The sequence below is a fragment of the Pseudophryne corroboree genome, chromosome 2 (genome assembly GCF_028390025.1).
Source record: "Pseudophryne corroboree isolate aPseCor3 chromosome 2, aPseCor3.hap2, whole genome shotgun sequence".
NCBI lineage: Eukaryota > Metazoa > Chordata > Amphibia > Anura > Myobatrachidae > Pseudophryne > Pseudophryne corroboree.
In genome coordinates this window covers 465,026,389-465,044,457 of record NC_086445.1, presented here as the reverse complement: position 1 = coordinate 465,044,457, position 18,069 = coordinate 465,026,389, and the positions used below count along the sequence as shown (strand labels likewise).

Here is an 18,069-nt window from a genome sequence, read left to right as displayed (position 1 = left end):
CAGACCATGTCTGTGAATAATTTGTGTTTTTTATTTTTTGGTTGTTTATCCAATGTGGCCTGGGGAATTAGAGCGCTCTTTGTTTTGGAATCTGCTCCTTTTCACATGCACCCGTTTCAAATTTATGGGCATGTTTATATAGTTCTGTGATGAATAGTGTAATGTGGGTGTGGTTTCCTACAGCCAATGAAATAAAGAGTGAACGGTTTTATTTTAAAGAACTATAATCCAATACAACACAGCCCCATATGACCGCAGTTCATTGCAGATCTTATTCTAGTGACCCATGTGCAGCCCCCGGGGCAGTCTAGGGACCCGTGCGCAGCCCCAGGGGCAGTCTAGGGACCCGTGCGCAGCCCCAGGGGGCAGTCTAGGGACCCGTGGCAAGCCCCAGGGGGCAGTCTAGGGACCCGTGGGCAGCCCCAGGGGGCAGTCTAGGGACCCGTGCGCAGCCCCAGGGGGCAGTCTAGGGACCCGTGCGCAGCCCCAGGGGGCAGTCTAGGGACCCGTGCGCAGCCCCAGGGGGCAGTCTAGGGACCCGTGCGCAGCCCCAAGGGCAGTCTAGGGACCCATGCGCAGCCCCAAGGGCAGTCTAGGGACCCATGCGCAGCCCCAAGGGCAGTCTAGGGACCAGTGCGCAGCCCCAAGGGCAGTCTAGGGACCAGTGCGCAGCCCCAAGGGCAGTCTAGGGACCAGTGCGCAGCCCCAAGGGCAGTCTAGGGACCCGTGCGCAGCCCCAGGGGGCAGTCTAGAGACCCGTGCGCAGCCCCAGGGGGCAGTCTAGAGACCCGTGCGCAGCCCCAGGGGGCAGTCTAGAGACCCGTGCGCAGCCCCAGGGGGCAGTCTAGGGAAGTCTAGGGACCCGTGCGCAGCCCCAGGGGGCAGTCTAGGGACCCGTGCGCAGCCCCAGGGGGCAGTCTAGGGACCCGTGCGCAGTCCCAGGGGGCAGTCTAGGGACCCGTGCGCAGCCCCAGGGGGCAGTCTAGGGACCTGTGCGCAGCCCCAAGGGCAGTCTAGGAACCCGTGCGCAGCCCCAAGGGCAGTCTAGTGTGCAAACCCCACACTTCACTCATTGGGAGCCTTGTGCGATAACATGATTGCCCAGAGCTCCAGAAGCTGACAGAACATGTAAACCGTTGATTTAAAATGAGCCACTTAGGGCAGAGAACCCCTACCTGCTCAATGCCCATGGGTGTTTGTTTTTGTTTTGTTTTTCCCTGAAGTGTCACTTTTTCTTTTCTTCCAACACTTGCTTTATCCAAGCCTTCCTCACTTGCCCCTGTCACATGTAAGTGTCTCTCTCTCCCATTGTTCCCTCATAAAAGTCTTTCCTACAGAGTAAACTGTGATTAGCAACTTTTCTTTAATACCATGCCCTAATGTCATAAATTTTGTACTGGAAGCATTATTTATGCCTCAGCACTCCTGCACAATCCCATTGTGATAACCACCTATTCGTTATAGGCTGCATAGGCATTAATCTGTATAGATTCATAAGATGGGTGAGTGTATTGGAAACTTTAAGAGCTGGATGGTTGGGGAGGCCACAAACAAAAGTAAAGGTTAATGAAAGATAACACCTAGAAGTGCCTGCTATCAGCACTCTGGCCTGCAGTCTAAAGGCCCGTATTCACGGGCAGATCTGTGGAGAGATGTGTGCTGAGCGAACTGCTCAGCACACATCTCTCCCCCCATTCAGCACGGTGCGATGTGTGCTGAGCGGGAGGGGGAGGGGGAGGGGGGGGGGGGGGGTGAAATGAGCGACCTGCTAGATTGAGGCCAATCCAGCACCAGCGATAGCGATGCGCAAGGCTGCACATCGCTATTGCTGTGGGGGGTACACACGACAAATCATGCTTAAAATCTAAGCAATCTAGTCAGATTGCTTAAATTATCGCTCCGTGAGTACCCCCCTTAAGAATTCCACTCTCCAGGCTCACTCATCCGAAGTTTACACAATCTTTTGAGCAAGTAAGACATATAAGTGACAGGACTCATTTCCACTACCCCTGAAAAAAAAATATATATATAACATGTGCAGAGAGAGTTAGAATTGGTTGGGTTATATTGTTTCTGTGCAGGGTAAATACTGGCTCCTTTATTTTTACACTGCAATTTAGATTTCAGTTTAAGCACACCCCACCCAAATCTAACTTTCTCTGCACATGTTATATCTGCCTCCCCTGCAGTGCACATGGTTTTGCCCATTAGAGAACAAATTTGCTGCTGTGATCAGGTCTGAATTAGGCCCTAAGTCTTGACAAAGTGTTTATATCATGGGTTTTTAACCTGCGGCCCTCCAGCTGCTGCGAAACTACACATCTCATCATGCCCTACCACAGTTTTGCTATAAAGGCATGCTAAAATGGAGGCAGGGCATGCTGGGATGTGTAGTTCCACAGAAGCTGGAGGGCCGCAGTTTAAGAAACATGTTATATGGTGTGTACAGGGTAGGCATTTAGTTTGCCGGCTGTCAGGATACAGACGCCGGAATCCCGACGGCTGGTGAAATACCGACAGTCGGAATCCCGACCACCAGACGGAATCCCCTCTCGGGTGGTGGTCCACGCCACTAACCATCGTCCTGAAGCGTGGCGAGGAAGCTGGATCACTTTGTTGCCAGCGAAACGCGTTGAGCCTATTCACCGACCTGGACACCACTCTGATATCATACCGGGACTCTGACACCTTGGGCTACAATTGGACACTGTTCCTATCACTGGGAAATTACCATAAATAAAGACCGATCCACATCTGCAGCTAGCAATGGACTTTTCTCTAACGTCCTAAGTGGATGCTGGGGACTCCGTAAGGACCATGGGGAATAGCGGCTCAGCAGGAGACTGGGCACATCTAAAGAAAGCTTTAGGACTATCTTGTGTGCACTGGCTCCTCCCCCCATGACCCTCCTCCAAGCCTCAGTTAGATCTTTGTGCCCGAACGAGAAGGGTGCACACTAGGGGCTCTCCTGAGCTTCTTAGTGAAAGTTTTAGTTTAGTTTTTTCTCTAACGTCCTAGTGGATGCTGGGACTCCGTCAGGACCATGGGGAATAGCGGGCTCCGCAGGAGACAGGGCACATCTAAAAAAGCTTTTAGGTCACATGGTGCGTACTGGCTCCTCCCCCTATGACCCTCCTCCAAGCCTCAGTTAGGTTTTTGTGCCCGTCCGAGAGGGTGCAATCTAGGTGGCTCTCCTAAAGAGCTGTTTAGAAAAGTTTTTTTTTTAGGTTTCAATCTCAGTGATTCCTGCTGGCAACAGGATCACTGCATCGAGGGACTTAGGGGAGAGATTTCCAACTCACCTGCGTGCAGGATGGATTGGAGTCTTAGGCTACTGGACACTTAGCTCCAGAGGGAGTCGGAACACAGGTCAGCCTGGGGTTCGTCCCGGAGCCGCGCCGCCGATCCCCCTTACAGACGCTGAAGAGACGGCAGAACGGAGGTCCGGAAAGCAGGCGGCAGAAGACTCCTCAGTCTTCTTGAAGGTAGCGCACAGCACGGCAGCTGTGCGCCATTGTTGTCACACGGCTCACTGACTCAGTCACGGAGGGTGCAGGGCGCTGCTGGGGGCGCCCTGGGCAGCAATATAATTACCTTTAGTGGCAAAATAAATACATCACATATAGCCATTAAGGCTATATGTATGTATTTTAACCCAGGCCAGTTTCTTAAAAACCGGGGAAAAGCCCGCCGAAAAAGGGGCGGAGCTTATTCTCCTCAGCACTCAGCGCCATTTTCCTGCTCAGCTCCGCTGGTGAGGAAGGCTCCCAGGTCTCTCCCCTGCACTGCACTACAGAAACAGGGTAACAAAGAGAAGGGGGGCATAAATTGGCGATATTTATATATTAAGAGCGCATATATAGTAAACAACACCTTCTAGGGTTGTTTATATACATTTATAGCGCTTTTGGTGTGTGCTGGCAAACTCTCCCTCTGTCTCCCCAAAGGGCTAGGGGGTCCTGTCTTCGATTAGAGCATTCCCTGTGTGGCTGCTGTGTGTCGGTACGTGTGTGTCGACATGTATGAGGACGATGTTGGTGTGGAGGCAGAGCAATTGCCGATGATGGTAATGTCACCCCCTAGGGAGTCGACACCGGAATGGATGGCTTTAGTTATGGAATTACGTGATAATGTCAGCACATTACAAAAGTCAGTTGACGAAATAAGACGCCCGGCAAACCAGTTAGTACCGGTTCAGGCGTCTCAGACACCGTCAGGGGCTGTAAAACGTCCTTTACCTCAGTCAGTCGACACGGGTACCGACACAGATGAATCTAGTGTCGACGGTGAAGAAACAAACGTATTTTCCAATAGGGCCACACGTTATATGATCACGGCAATGAAGGAGGCTTTGCAGATCTCTGATACTGCTGGTACCTCAAAAAGGGGTATTATGTGGGGGGTGAAAAAACTACCTGTATTTTTTCCAGAATCAGAGGAATTGAATGACGTGTGTGATGAAGCGTGGGTTAACCCCGATAGAAAACTGCTAATTTCCAAGAAGTTATTGGCATTATACCCTTTCCCACCAGAGGTTAGGGCGCGCTGGGAAACACCCCCTAGGGTGGATAAGGCGCTCACACGTTTATCAAAGCAAGTGGCGTTGCCGTCTCCTGATACGGCCGCCCTCAAGGATCCAGCAGATAGGAGGCTGGAAACTACACTGAAGAGTATATACACACATACTGGTGTTATACTGCGACCGGCAATAGCCTCAGCCTGGATGTGCAGTGCTGGGGTAGTGTGGTTGGATTCTCTGACTGAAAATATTGATACCCTGGATAGGGACAGTATTTTATTGACTCTAGAGCAATTAAAGGATGCTTTCCTTTATATGCGAGATGCTCAGAGGGATGTTTGTGCTCTAGCATCAAGAGTAAGCGCGATGTCCATATCTGCCAGAAGAAGTTTATGGACGCGACAGTGGTCAGGTGATGCGGATTCCAAGAGGCATATGGAAGTATTGCCATATAAAGGAGAGGAATTGTTTGGGGTCGGTCTTTCGGACCTGGTGGCCACGGCAACTGCCGGCAAATCCACTTTTTTACCTCAGACCCCCTCCCAACAGAAAAAGACACCGTCTTTTCAGCCGCAGTCCTTTCGCTCCTATAAAAAGCGACCAAAAGGACAGTCTTATCTGCCGCGAGGCAGAGGAAAGGGTAAGAAAGGGCAGCAAGCAGCCCTTGCCCAGGAACAGAAGCCCGCCCCGGCTTCTACAAAGCCATCAGCATGACGCTGGGGCTTTACAAGCGGACTCAGGAGCGGTGGGGGGTCGACTCAAGATTTTCAGCAATCAATGGGTTCACTCACAAGTGGACCCGTGGGTCCTGCAGATAGTATCTCAGGGTTACATGCTGGAGTTCGAAAGGTCTCCCCCTCGCCGGTTCCTAAAGTCTGCTTTACCAACGTCTTCCTCAGAAAGGACGTCGGTTTTGGAAGCCATTCACAAGCTGTATTCTCAGCAGGTGATAGTCAAGGTACCCCTCCTACAACAGGGAAAGGGGTATTATTCCACACTATTTGTGGTACCGAAACCGGACGGTTCGGTAAGGCCTATTCTAAATCTGAAATCCTTGAACCTGTACATAAAGAAATTCAAGTTCAAGATGGAGTCACTCAGAGCAGTGATAGCGAATCTGGAAGAAGGAGACTTCATGGTGTCCTTGGACATAAAAGATGCTTATCTACATGTCCCGATTTACCCCTCACACCAAGGGTATCTCAGGTTCGTGATACAAGACTGTCATTATCAGTTTCAAACGCTGCCGTTTGGGTTGTCCACGGCCCCTCGGGTCTTTACCAAGGTAATGACCGAAATGATGGTTCTTCTACGAAGAAAAGGCGTATTAATTATCCCTTACTTGGATGATCTCCTGATAAGGGCAAAGTCCAGAGAACAGCTGGAAGTCGGTGTAGCGCTAACACAAGTAGTGCTTCAGCAACACGGGTGGATTCTAAATCTTCCAAAATCTCAATTGACCCCGACAACACATCTGCTGTTCCTGGGCATGATTCTGGACACGGTTCAGAAAAAGGTATTTCTCCCGGAAGAGAAAGCAAGGGAGTTATCCGAACTTGTCAAGAACCTCCTAAAACCAGGAACTGTGTCAGTACATCAATGCACAAGAGTCCTGGGAAAGATGGTGGCTTCGTACGAAGCGATTCCATTCGGCAGATTCCATGCACGAACATTTCAGTGGGATCTGCTGGACAAATGGTCCGGATCGCATCTGCACATGCATCAGCGGATAACACTGTCACCGAGAACAAGGTTGTCTCTCCTGTGGTGGTGGCAGACTGCCCATCTGTTAGTGGGCCGCAGATTCGGCATACAGGACTGGGTCCTGGTGACTACGGATGCCAGCCTACGAGGTTGGGGAGCAGTCACAAAGGGAAGAAACTTCCAGGGCGTGTGGTCAAACCTGGAGACGTCTCTTCACATAAATATACTGGAGCTAAGAGCGATCTACAATGCTCTAAGCCTGGCAAAATCGCTGCTTCAGGGTCAGCCGGTGTTGATCCAGTCCGACAACATCACGGCAGTCGCCCACGTAAACCGACAAGGCGGCACGAGAAGCAGGAGTGCAATGGCAGAAGCTGCAAGGATTCTGCGCTGGGCGGAGAATCATGTCGTAGCACTGTCAGCAGTGTTCATCCCGGGAGTGGACAACTGGGAAGCAGATTTCCTCAGCAGACACGACCTTCACCCGGGAGAGTGGGGACTTCATCCAGAAGTTTTCCACATGATTGTGAACCGTTGGGAAAAACCAAAGGTGGACATGATGGCGTCTCGCCTCAACAAAAAATTGGACAGGTATTGCGCCAGGTCAAGAGACCCTCAGGCAATAGCTGTGGACGCTCTGGTAACACCGTGGGTGTACCAGTCAGTGTATGTGTTCCCTCCTCTGCCTCTCATACCAAAGGTACTGAGAATTATACGGAAAAGAGGAGTAAGAACAATACTGGTAGCTCCGGACTGGCCAAGAAGAACTTGGTATCCGGAACTTCAAGAGATGCTCACGGAGGATCCGTGGCCTCTACCTCTAAGAAGGGATCTGCTTCAGCAGGGACCTTGTATGTTCCAAGACTTACCGCGGCTGCGTTTGACGGCATGGCGGTTGAACGCCGGATTCTAAAAGAGAAGGGCATTCCTGAGGAAGTTATTCCTACTTTAATTAAAGCCAGGAAAGAAGTGACCGCACAACATTATCACCGCATTTGGAGAAAATATGTTGCGTGGTGTGAGGCCAAGAAGGCTCCAACGGAAGAATTTCAATTGGGTCGATTCTTACATTTCCTGCAAGCAGGATTGTCTATGGGCCTCAAATTGGAGTCCATTAAAGTTCAAATTTCGGCCTTATCAATTTTCTTCCAGAAGGAATTGGCGTCGGTGCCTGAAGTACAAACTTTTGTCAAAGGTGTACTACATATACAACCCCCAATAGTGCCTCCAGTGGCACCGTGGGATTTGAACGTGGTTCTAAATTTTCTCAAATCTCATTGGTTTGAGCCTTTAAAATCGGTAGATTTAAAATACCTTACATGGAAGGTAACCATGCTGTTGGCCCTGGCTTCAGCCAGGAGAGTTTCGGAGTTGGCAGCTTTGTCATACAAAAGCCCATATCTGATATTCCATTCGGACAGGGCAGAATTGAGGACACGTCCTCAATTTCTCCCTAAGGTGGTTTCGGCATTTCACTTGAACCAGCCTATTGTGGTGCCTGCGGCTACTAGCGACTTGGAGGACTCCAAGTTACTGGACGTTGTCAGAGCATTAAAAATATATATTTCAAGGACAGCTGGAGTCAGAAAATCTGACTCGTTGTTTACATTGTATGCACCCAACAAGTTGGGTGCTCCTGCGTCTAAACAGACGATTGCACGTTGGATATGTAGTACAATCCAACTTGCACATTCTGTGGCAGGCCTGCCACAGCCTAAATCTGTAAAGGCCCATTCCACAAGGAAAGTGGGCTCATCCTGGGCGGCTGCCCGAGGAGTCTCGGCATTACAACTTTGCCGAGCAGCTACGTGGTCGGGGGAGAACACGTTTGTAAAATTTTACAAATTTGATACTCTGGCTAAAGAGGACCTGGAGTTCTCTCATTCGGTGCTGCAGAGTCATCCGCACTCTCCCGCCCGTTTGGGAGCTTTGGTATAATCCCCATGGTCCTGACGGAGTCCCAGCATCCACTAGGACGTTAGAGAAAATAAGAATTTACTTACCGATAATTCTATTTCTCATAGTCCGTAGTGGATGCTGGGCGCCCATCCCAAGTGCGGATTGTCTGCAATGCTTGTACATAGTTATTGTTACAAAAATCGGGTTATTACTGTTGTTGTGAGCCATCTGTTCAGAGGCTACTTCGTTTGTGTTATCATACTGTTAACTGGGTTCAGATCACAAGTTGTACGGTGTGATTGGTGTGGCTGGTATGAGTCTTACCCGGGATTCAAGATCCTTCCTTATTGTGTACGCTCGTCCGGGCACAGTACCTAACTGAGGCTTGGAGGAGGGTCATAGGGGGAGGAGCCAGTACGCACCATGTGACCTAAAAGCTTTTTTAGATGTGCCCTGTCTCCTGCGGAGCCCGCTATTCCCCATGGTCCTGACGGAGTCCCAGCATCCACTACGGACTATGAGAAATAGAATTATCGGTAAGTAAATTCTTATTTTTATTTTCAGTGAGACCTGCTGGCAACAGGCTCACTGCATCGAGGGACTAAGGGGAGAAGAAGCGAACTCACCTGCGTGCAGAGTGGATTGGGCTTCTTAGGCTACTGGACATTAGCTCCAGAGGGACGATCACAGGCCCAGCCTGGATGGGTCCCAGAGCCGCGCCGCCGGCCCCCTTACAGAGCCAGAAGGCAGAAGAGGTCCGGAAAATCGGCGGCAGAAGACGTCCTGTCTTCAACAAGGTAGCGCACAGCACTGCAGCTGTGCGCCATTGCTCTCAGCACACTTCACACTCCGGTCACTGAGGGTGCAGGGCGCTGGGGGGGGGCGCCCTGAGACGCAATAAAAAAACACCTTGGATGGCAAAAAATGCATCACATATAGCTCCTGGGCTATATGGATGCATTTAACCCCTGCCAGAATACATAGAAAAACGGGAGATAAGGCCGCCGATAAGGGGGCGGAGCCTATCTCCTCAGCACACTGGCGCCATTTTCCCTCACAGCTCCGTTGGAGGGAAGCTCCCTGTCTCTCCCCTGCAGTCACTACACTACAGAAAGGGTTAAAAAAGAGAGGGGGGGCACTAATTACGCGCAGTATTAAAGATACAGCAGCTATAAGGGGAAAAACACTTATATAAGGTTATCCCTGTATATATATATAGCGCTCTGGTGTGTGCTGGCAAACTCTCCCTCTGTCTCCCCAAAGGGCTAGTGGGGTCCTGTCCTCTATCAGAGCATTCCCTGTGTGTGTGCTGTATGTCAGTACGTTTGTGTCGACATGTATGAGGAGAAAAATGATGTGGAGACGGAGCAGATTGCCTGTAATAGTGATGTCACCCCCTAGGGGGTCGACACCTGAGTGGATGAACTGTTGGAAGGAATTACGTGACAGTGTCAGCTCTGTATAAAAGACAGTGGTTGACATGAGACAGCCGGCTACTCAGCTTGAGCCTGTCCAGACGTCTCATAGGCCGTCAGGGGCTCTAAAGCGCCCGTTACCTCAGATGGCAGATATAGACGCCGACACGGATACTGACTCCAGTGTCGACGGTGAAGAGACAAATGTGACTTCCAGTAGGGCCACACGTTACATGATTGAGGCAATGAAAAATGTTTTACACATTTCTGATAATACGAGTACCACCAAAAAGGGGTATTATGTTCGGTGAGGAAAAACTACCTGTAGTTTTCCTGAATCTGAGAAATTAAATGAGGTGTGTGATGATGCGTGGTTTTCCCCCGATAACAACTGATAATTTCTAAAATGTTATTGGCATTATATCCTTTCCCGCCAGAGGTTAGGGTGCGTTGGGAAACACCCCCTAGGGTGGATAAAGCGCTCACACGCTTGTAAGGGCTCTACCCTCTCCTGAGATGGCCGCCCTTAAGGATCCTGCTGATAGAAAGCAGGAGGGTATCCTAAAATGTATTTACACACATACTGGTGTTATACTGCGACCAGCAATCGCCTCAGCCTGGATGTGCAGTGCTGGGTTGGCGTGGTTGGATTCCCTGACTAAAAATATTGATACCCTAGATAGGGACAGTATATTTTTGCCTATAGAGCATTTAAAAGATGCATTTCTATATATGCGTGATGCACAGCGGAATATTTGCCGACTGGCATCAAGTCTAAGTGCGTTGTCCATTTCTACCAGTAGAAGGTTATGGACACGTCAGTGGTCAGGTGATGCGTATTCCAAACGGCATTTGGAAGTATTGCCTTATTAAAGGGAGGAGTTATTTGGGGTCGGTCTTTCAGACCTGGTGGCCACGGCAACAGCTGGGAAATCCACGTTTGTACCCCAGGTCGCCTCTCAACATGAGAAGACGCCGTATTATCAGGCGCAGTCTTTTCGTGGACAAGCGGGCAAAAGGTTCCTCATTTCTGCCCCGTGACAGAGGGAGAGGAAAAAGGCTGCAGAAATCAGCCAGTTCCCAGGAACAGAAACCCTCTCCCGCCTCTGCCAAGCCCTCAGTATGACGCTGGGGCTTTACAAGCAGAATCAGGCACGGTGGGGGGCCCGTCTCAATGAATTTCAGCGCGCAGTGGGCTCACTCGCAAGTAGACCCCTGGATCCTTCAGGTGATATCTCAGGGGTACAAATTAGAATTCGAGACGTCTCCCCCTCGCCGTTTCCTAAAGTCGGCTTTACCGATGTCTCCTTCTGACAGGGAGACAGTTTTGGAAGCCATTCACAAGCTGTATTCCCAGCAGGTGATAATCAAGGTACCCCTCCTGCAACAGGGAACGGGGTATTATTCCACACTGTTGTGGTACCGAAGACGGACGGCTCGGTGAGACCGATTCTAAATCTAAAATCTTTGAACACTTACATACAGAGGTTCAAATTCAAGATTGAGTCACTCAGAGCAGTGATTGCGAACCTGGAAGAAGGGGACTACATGATGTCTCGGGACATCAAGGATGCTTACCTTCATGTCAAAATTTACCCTTCTCATCAAGGGTACCTCAGGTTTATGGTACAGAACTGTCACTATCAGTTCAGACGCTGCCGTATGGATGGTCCACGGCACCCCGGGTCTTTACCAAGGTAATGGCCGAAATTATGAGATTCCTTCGAAGGAAGGGAATTTTAGTTATCCCTTACTTGGACGATTCCCTGATAAGGGTAAGATCCAGGGAACAGTTGGAGGTCGGTGTAGCACTATCTCAGGTAGTGTTGCTGCTGCACGATTGGATTCTCAATATTCCAAAATCGCAGCTGGTTCCGACGACTTGTCTTCTGTTCCTAGGGATGATCCTGGACACAGTCCAGAAAAAGGTGTTTCTCCCGGAGGAGAAAGCCAGGGAGTTATCCGAGCTAGTCAGGAACCTCCTAAAACCGAGCCAAGTCTCAGTGCATCAATGCACAAGGGTTCTGGGTAAAATGGTGGCTTCCTACGAAGCAATCCCATTCGGCAGATTCCACGCAAGAACTTTCCAGTGGGACCTGCTGGACAAATGGTCCGGGTCGCATCTTCAGATGCATCAGCGGATAACCCTGTCACCAAGGACAAGGGTGTCCCTCCTGTGGTGGTTGCAGAGTGCTCATCTTCTAGAGGGCCGCAGATTCGGCATTCAGGACTGGGTCCTGGTGACCACGGATGCCAGCCTGCGAGGCTGGGGAGCAGTCACACGGGGAAGGAATATCCAGGGCTTATGGTCAAGCCTGGAGACATCACTTCACATAAATATCCTGAAGCTAAGGGCCATTTACAATGCTCTAAGCTTAGCAAGACCTCTGCTTCAAGGTCAGCCGGTGTTGATCCAGTCGGACAACATCACGGCAGTCACCCACGTAAACAGACAGGGTGGCACAAGAAGCAGGAGGGCAATGGCAGAAGCTGCAAGGATTCTTCGCTGGGCGGAAAATCATGTGATAGCACTGTCAGCAGTATTCATTCCGGGAGTGGACAACTGGGAAGCAGACTTCCTCAGCACGACCTCCACCCGGGAGAGTGGGGACTTCACCCAGAAGTCTTCCACATGATTATAAACCGTTGGGAAAAACTCGACAGGTATTGCGCCAGGTCCAGGGACCCTCAGGCAATAGCTGTAGACGCTCTGGTAACACCGTGGGTGTACCAGTCAGTGTATGTGTTCCCTCCTCTGCCTCTCATACCCAAGGTACTGAGATTGATAAGATGGAGAGGAGTAAGCACTATATTCGTGGCTCCGGATTGGCCAAGAAGGACTTGGTAACCGGAACTTCAAGAGATGCTCACGGAGGATCCGTGGCCTCTACCTCTAAGAAGGGACCTGCTCCAGCAAGGACCCTGTCTGTTCCAAGACTTACCGCGGCTGCGTTTGACGGCATGGCGGTTGAACGCCGGATCCTGAAGGAAAAAAGGCATTCCGGATGAAGTCATCCCTATCCTGATCAAAGCCAGGAAGGATGTAACCGCAAAACATTATCACCGCATTTGGCGAAAATATGTTGCGTGGTGCGAGGCCAGTAAGGCCCGACGGAGGAAATTCAACTGGGTCGATTCCTACATTTCCTGCAAACAGGAGTGTCTATGGGCCTGAAATTGGGGTCCATTAAGGTTCAAATTTCGGCCCTGTCCATTTTCTTCCAAAAAGAACTAGCTTCAGTCCCTGAAGTTCAGACGTTTGTAAAAGGGGTACTGCATATACAGCCTCCTTTTGTGCCTCCAGTGGCACTTTGGGATCTCAATGTAGTTTTTGGGTTCCAAAAGTCACATTGGTTTGAACCACTTAAATCTGTGGAGTTAAAATATCTCACATGGAAAGTGGTCATGCTGTTGGCCCTGGCCTGGGCCAGGCGCGTGTCAGAATTGGCGGCTTTATCCTGTAAAAGCCCTTATCTGATTTTCCATTCGGACAGGGCGGAATTGAGGACTCGTCCTCAGTTTCTCCCTAAGGTGGTTTCAGCGTTTCACCTGAACCAACCTATTGTGGTGCCTGCGGCTACTAGGGACTTGGAGGACTCCAAGTTGCTAGACGTTGTCAGGGCCCTGAAAATATATGTTTCCAGGACGGCTGGAGTCAGGAAAACTGACTCGCTGTTTATCCTGTATGCACCCAACAAGCTGGGTGCTCCTGCTTGTAAGCAGACTATTGCTCGTTGGATTTGTAGTACAATTCAGCTTGCACATTCTGTGGCAGGCCTGCCACAGCCAAAAATCTGTAAATGCCCACTCCACAAGGAAGGTGGGCTCATCTTGGGCGGCTGCCCGAGGGGTCTCGGCTTTACAACTTTGCCGAGCAGCTACTTGGTCAGGAGCAAATACGTTTGTAAAATTCTACAAAATTGATACCCTGGCTGAGGAGGACCTGGAGTTCTCTCATTTGGTGCTGCAGAGTCATCCGCACTCTCCCGCCCGTTTGGGAGCTTTGGTATAATCCCCATGGTCCTTACGGAGTCCCCAGCATCCACTTAGGACGTTAGAGAAAATAAGAATTTACTTACCGATAATTCTATTTCTCGTAGTCCGTAGTGGATGCTGGGCGCCCATCCCAAGTGCGGATTGTCTGCAATACTGGTACATAGTTATTGTTACCAAAAAATCGGGTTATTGCTGTAGTGAGCCATCTTTTCTAGAGGCTCCTCTGTTATCATGCTGTTAACTGGGTTCAGATCACAAGTTGTACGTTGTGATTGGTGTGGCTGGTATGAGTCTTACCCGGGATTCAAGATCCTTCCTTATTGTCCTTATTGTGTACGCTTGTCCGGGCACAGTATCCTAACTGAGGCTTGGAGGAGGGTCATGGGGGGAGGAGCCAGTGCACACCAGATAGTCCTAAAGCTTTCTTTAGATGTGCCCAGTCTCCTGCTGAGCCGCTATTCCCCATGGTCCTTACGGAGTCCCCAGCATCCACTACGGACTACGAGAAATAGAATTATCGGTAAGTAAATTCTTATTTTCCTAAAGCTGATGCCATCATACACGTCTAATGTGGAACTGGTAACTATTTCTGCTACAGTGAGTGCTATCTGGAGATTGTCCTAGCCTTTACAACATATGTCTCAGAGAAGAGTGGATTTTTAATACATCTCTCCAGTGAGACATTATGATTGCAAGTGGTATCTATCAGATAATAGGAATCGATTCCTGTTTTTTAATGGTCTAATAAATAGTATTTTATATTCAGCAAACCGTCTTTTTATAATTTGTACAGCCAGCGCTGGTATCCTGTGTTTTTTCTGTGAGGGCGCACGCTGCGCTCGCCGCCAGTATTCCGGCTGTTGGGATCCCAGCGTCTATCTCCTGACCACTGGGATCCGAACAGCCGGCATATCATACTGAAACCGTGTACAGCATGCACAAATCAGCATTATTATTTTTTCATTATTTGCTGAACCCAATGAAGGTTCCCTTGTTAAATGAATTTGACACATTTGAAATCATTTATAGCAAACGTTACTTTCTTATGCTTGCAGTAAGCATAGTCTTGTACATGCAGGGCAACTTTAATGGGATTTTCTCTAACATCCTAGTGGATACTGGGGAATAGTATATTACCATGGAGTATAGATCGGGTTAACTGGAGCCTGGCACTTTAAGACATGAATAGTGTGTGCTGGCTCCTGCTCTCTATGCCCCTCCTAGCAGACTCCGTTTAGAAAATGTGCCCAAGGAGTCGGGTGCATTCTATTGCTCTCCAGAGAGTTTTCTTCAGAAATGTATTTTAGTTTATTTTCAGGCAGCGCTGGTTGGCAACCAGTCTGCCTGCATCATGGGAGTTAAGTGGGGGTACTACTTACTAAGAGTTAATGGTTCGTAATCCCAGCTGACAGGACACTGAGCACCTGAGGTGGTGATTCTCACACTCTGAATGTGAGCCCACGCCAGCAGCATGCTGCCACCCCTTAACAGATGCCGAAGTTGACGCGGTGCGGTGAGTCTTACAACGGGGACTCGGTTAGCGGGTCCTCTGTGACAATGGTGGCATGAAGGGACAGTGTTCACCCGGCTCCGGGCCGCGGTGCCCAGTGGATACCCACTTGCAACATTGTGAACGGGGGCTGCGGGCACTCGTTTTCACACTTTCTGGCGCCATTATGGGGGCGAGGCTTTGCGGAGAGCAGGACCAGTGGCAAACTGCGCCATTTCCTGCTGCTGCTGTTAACAGGCTGCACGGGTGTACAGCTCCTCCAAGACCCACTGAATCACCACTGTAACTGGTACCCAGGGGGTTATAGTGAGGGGGGAGCTCATAAACAACAATTCTACTGCTGTGTGCAAAATTACACATTAAGGACACACAGCGGGGCGCTGCTCAGTCTGTGGTGTAGTGTGCTGGTTCCCATATCTCTCTGTGTCACTCCATTCAGGGTATCTCACTAATGCTGCTCTGTGTTTTGCCATCCTATACTTCCCCTCCTCCCCCCGCTCTTTTATTTGGAAGATCTTTTTCCTCTTCCCCTATATAAAATAAAGATTAATTTTATAGTTATTTGGTATACTTCCCCCTCCTTTTATATGTGTCTCTTTCTGAGTAGAGGGCTCATTAAGGAATAGGATGAATATTAAGCGTATCGAATGAAACAAGTGAATTCTAGGAAGTCAAGTATCAAGTAGCCATTCAAACCCGTTTGTGTCAACTTGTGTGCATGTTATTAGGCCAAAATCTCCAGGGTATGTAAACTTTTTTTTTTTTTATCAATAGTTTTTTATTGAATTTTTGTGATGCAAAACAGGGGTACAGAAGGAAAAAAGGGGGGGGGGGATAGGTACATGAATACAGGAGACAACATAATGGCAAACATGTACAAACAGTTCAATGTCAATCAAACAAGTACATCAAAGCACTTGCAGTGAACCTAAAATAATGGAAGATGGTAAAAAAGGAGAAGAAAAACAGAAGAAAAAGGGAGAAAAAGGCAGCAATGGGCATATTATATATACAGCACTAGAGAGAAGGCCATCTCAGTCTTAGGGAGGGGGGGGGGACCTCATCAGCCGAGAGGTCAGGAGAATGCAAGTCTGAGGAAGAGGAACGTAGTATCAGTGTAGCGCCCTCACCTTCCGTGATAAACAGATGCCAGGGCATCCAGCGGACCAGAGGGGATTTAGCGGAGAAGGAGTATGGGATGTACTCAGTCTCCATCAAAAAGTGCAGCTGTATTTTGTGCATAACCTTCAATAGGGGAGGTGATGTGGGTTGCTTCCAGTTTTGGGCTAAGGCCGCACGTGCAGCGAGGCAGATATGTCCTAAAACATAATGTAAATGGGCACCCACGGATCGCGAGTATACATTCAATAAAGCTATAAGGGGGAAGGGGACAAATCAAGATTCAGAACTTTGATAAGCCCAAATACCTCCACCCATTACACTTGAATATAAGAACATGTCCAAAAAATATGAAAGAGGTGGCCCACCTCTCCGCAGAGACGCCAACAAAACTTTGAACATGCAGGCCAAATCGTATGCAACCTATCAGGTGTGAGGTATAATCTATGTAGTAACTTGACATGCATTTCGGAGTGATTCAGACATTTAGACATAGTAAAAGATGACAAAAAGATGTGCTGCCATTGGGAATCATGGAGAGTACAGCCAATATCCGCCTCCCACCTGATTTGGGTTCTGGATTTAGAAACGGGGATTAGTGACCGTAATGCTCTATACCAGAAGAAAATTTCCCCCTTAGAAGTAGCAGTAAAAAGTCGGCCTATGGCATGTGCAATAACAGGGGGTGGTGGAGTGAGAGTAAGGTGGAGGCTATTCCACCAGTGCTGGATTTGGTAGTATCGAAGCCTCTCAGAGTTAGGCAAAGAGAAGCGTCCCTGAATATCAGAAAAGGAGGCGAGCACAGACCCATTAAACAAATCTCCCAGGACCCCCATCCCCCTGGAACTCCAGTTTGCCAGATTAAGATTAGGGACTAGGGCGGCCACCGCTCGTAATGATACTAAAGACATATTATGATAAGAGGGGGACATGGACATAGTCAACCTGTCCCAGGCCTGTAGCGTGGCTCGGGTAGAGGGAAGGAGGTTTAAGCCCTGTGGGCGCAGGGATTTGGGCAGCCAGAAGAGATCTTTTAGGGGGAAACGGGGACAAGCCGTCTCCTCCAGACACGTCCCCCCCGGACGCATATCTCTACAGAATTCCTTAATCTGAGCCAAAAGGCAGGCTTCCTGGTACAGTGAAAGATTAGGCATAGCCAGGCCGCCGGCACTCCTCGGCAGAGACATCCTCGCGCGAGCGAGTTTAGGCGGGCGCGAAGACCATATATAATTGGTAAGAATTGCAGTGGCCTTATCTAGATATTTCTTTGGGAAGATAAAAGGGATAGTACGGAACAGGAACATTAATTTGGGGAGCAACGACATTTTAAAAGCGGCCAGACGCCCCAGCCACGAAATTTCATAATTGAGCCATGATTTGGTGAACAGCTGAAGGGAGGACAACAGAGAGGGAAGATTAACCTCAAAAACAGAAGAGATAGACGAGGGGATGAAAATACCTAAATATCGTATCGAGGATGTTTGCCAATTGTAAGGGTACTTAGCGCGTAAGAGGGTCAAGGAATGGGTGAGATTAATGGGCAAAGCATCGGTCTTAGAGGCGTTTAATTTATAATAGGATGCTGCAGAGTACATATCTAAAGTATTGTGTAGATGAGGGAGTGTAGTGCAAGGGTCAGTTACAAATAAAAGAACATCGTCCGCGAACAGACAGAGCTTGTGAAGAGAGGAGCCTAATCGCAGTCCAGGGAACTGCGGGTCCGCTCGGAGCTTAGCTGCCAAAGGCTCAATGGCCAGGACAAAAATGAGAGGGGAGAGAGGACAGCCCTGGCGGGTGCCATTGGAAATTGGATAAGAGGAGGATAAAAAACCATTACTGAAGACCGGGACCGACGGGGAGCTATACAAGGCTAATATCGAAGAAAGGATGCAATCGCGTAGGCCAAA

The 18,069-nt window shown here is 49.3% G+C and overlaps 1 protein-coding gene across 4 annotated transcripts in view; it reads left to right on the top strand.

Moving 5' to 3' along the window:
* The window catches only part of UXS1 (UDP-glucuronate decarboxylase 1), a 144,947-nt gene that overhangs the window by 71,804 nt on the left and 55,074 nt on the right, over positions 1–18,069 (top strand). The window lies entirely within an intron of this gene.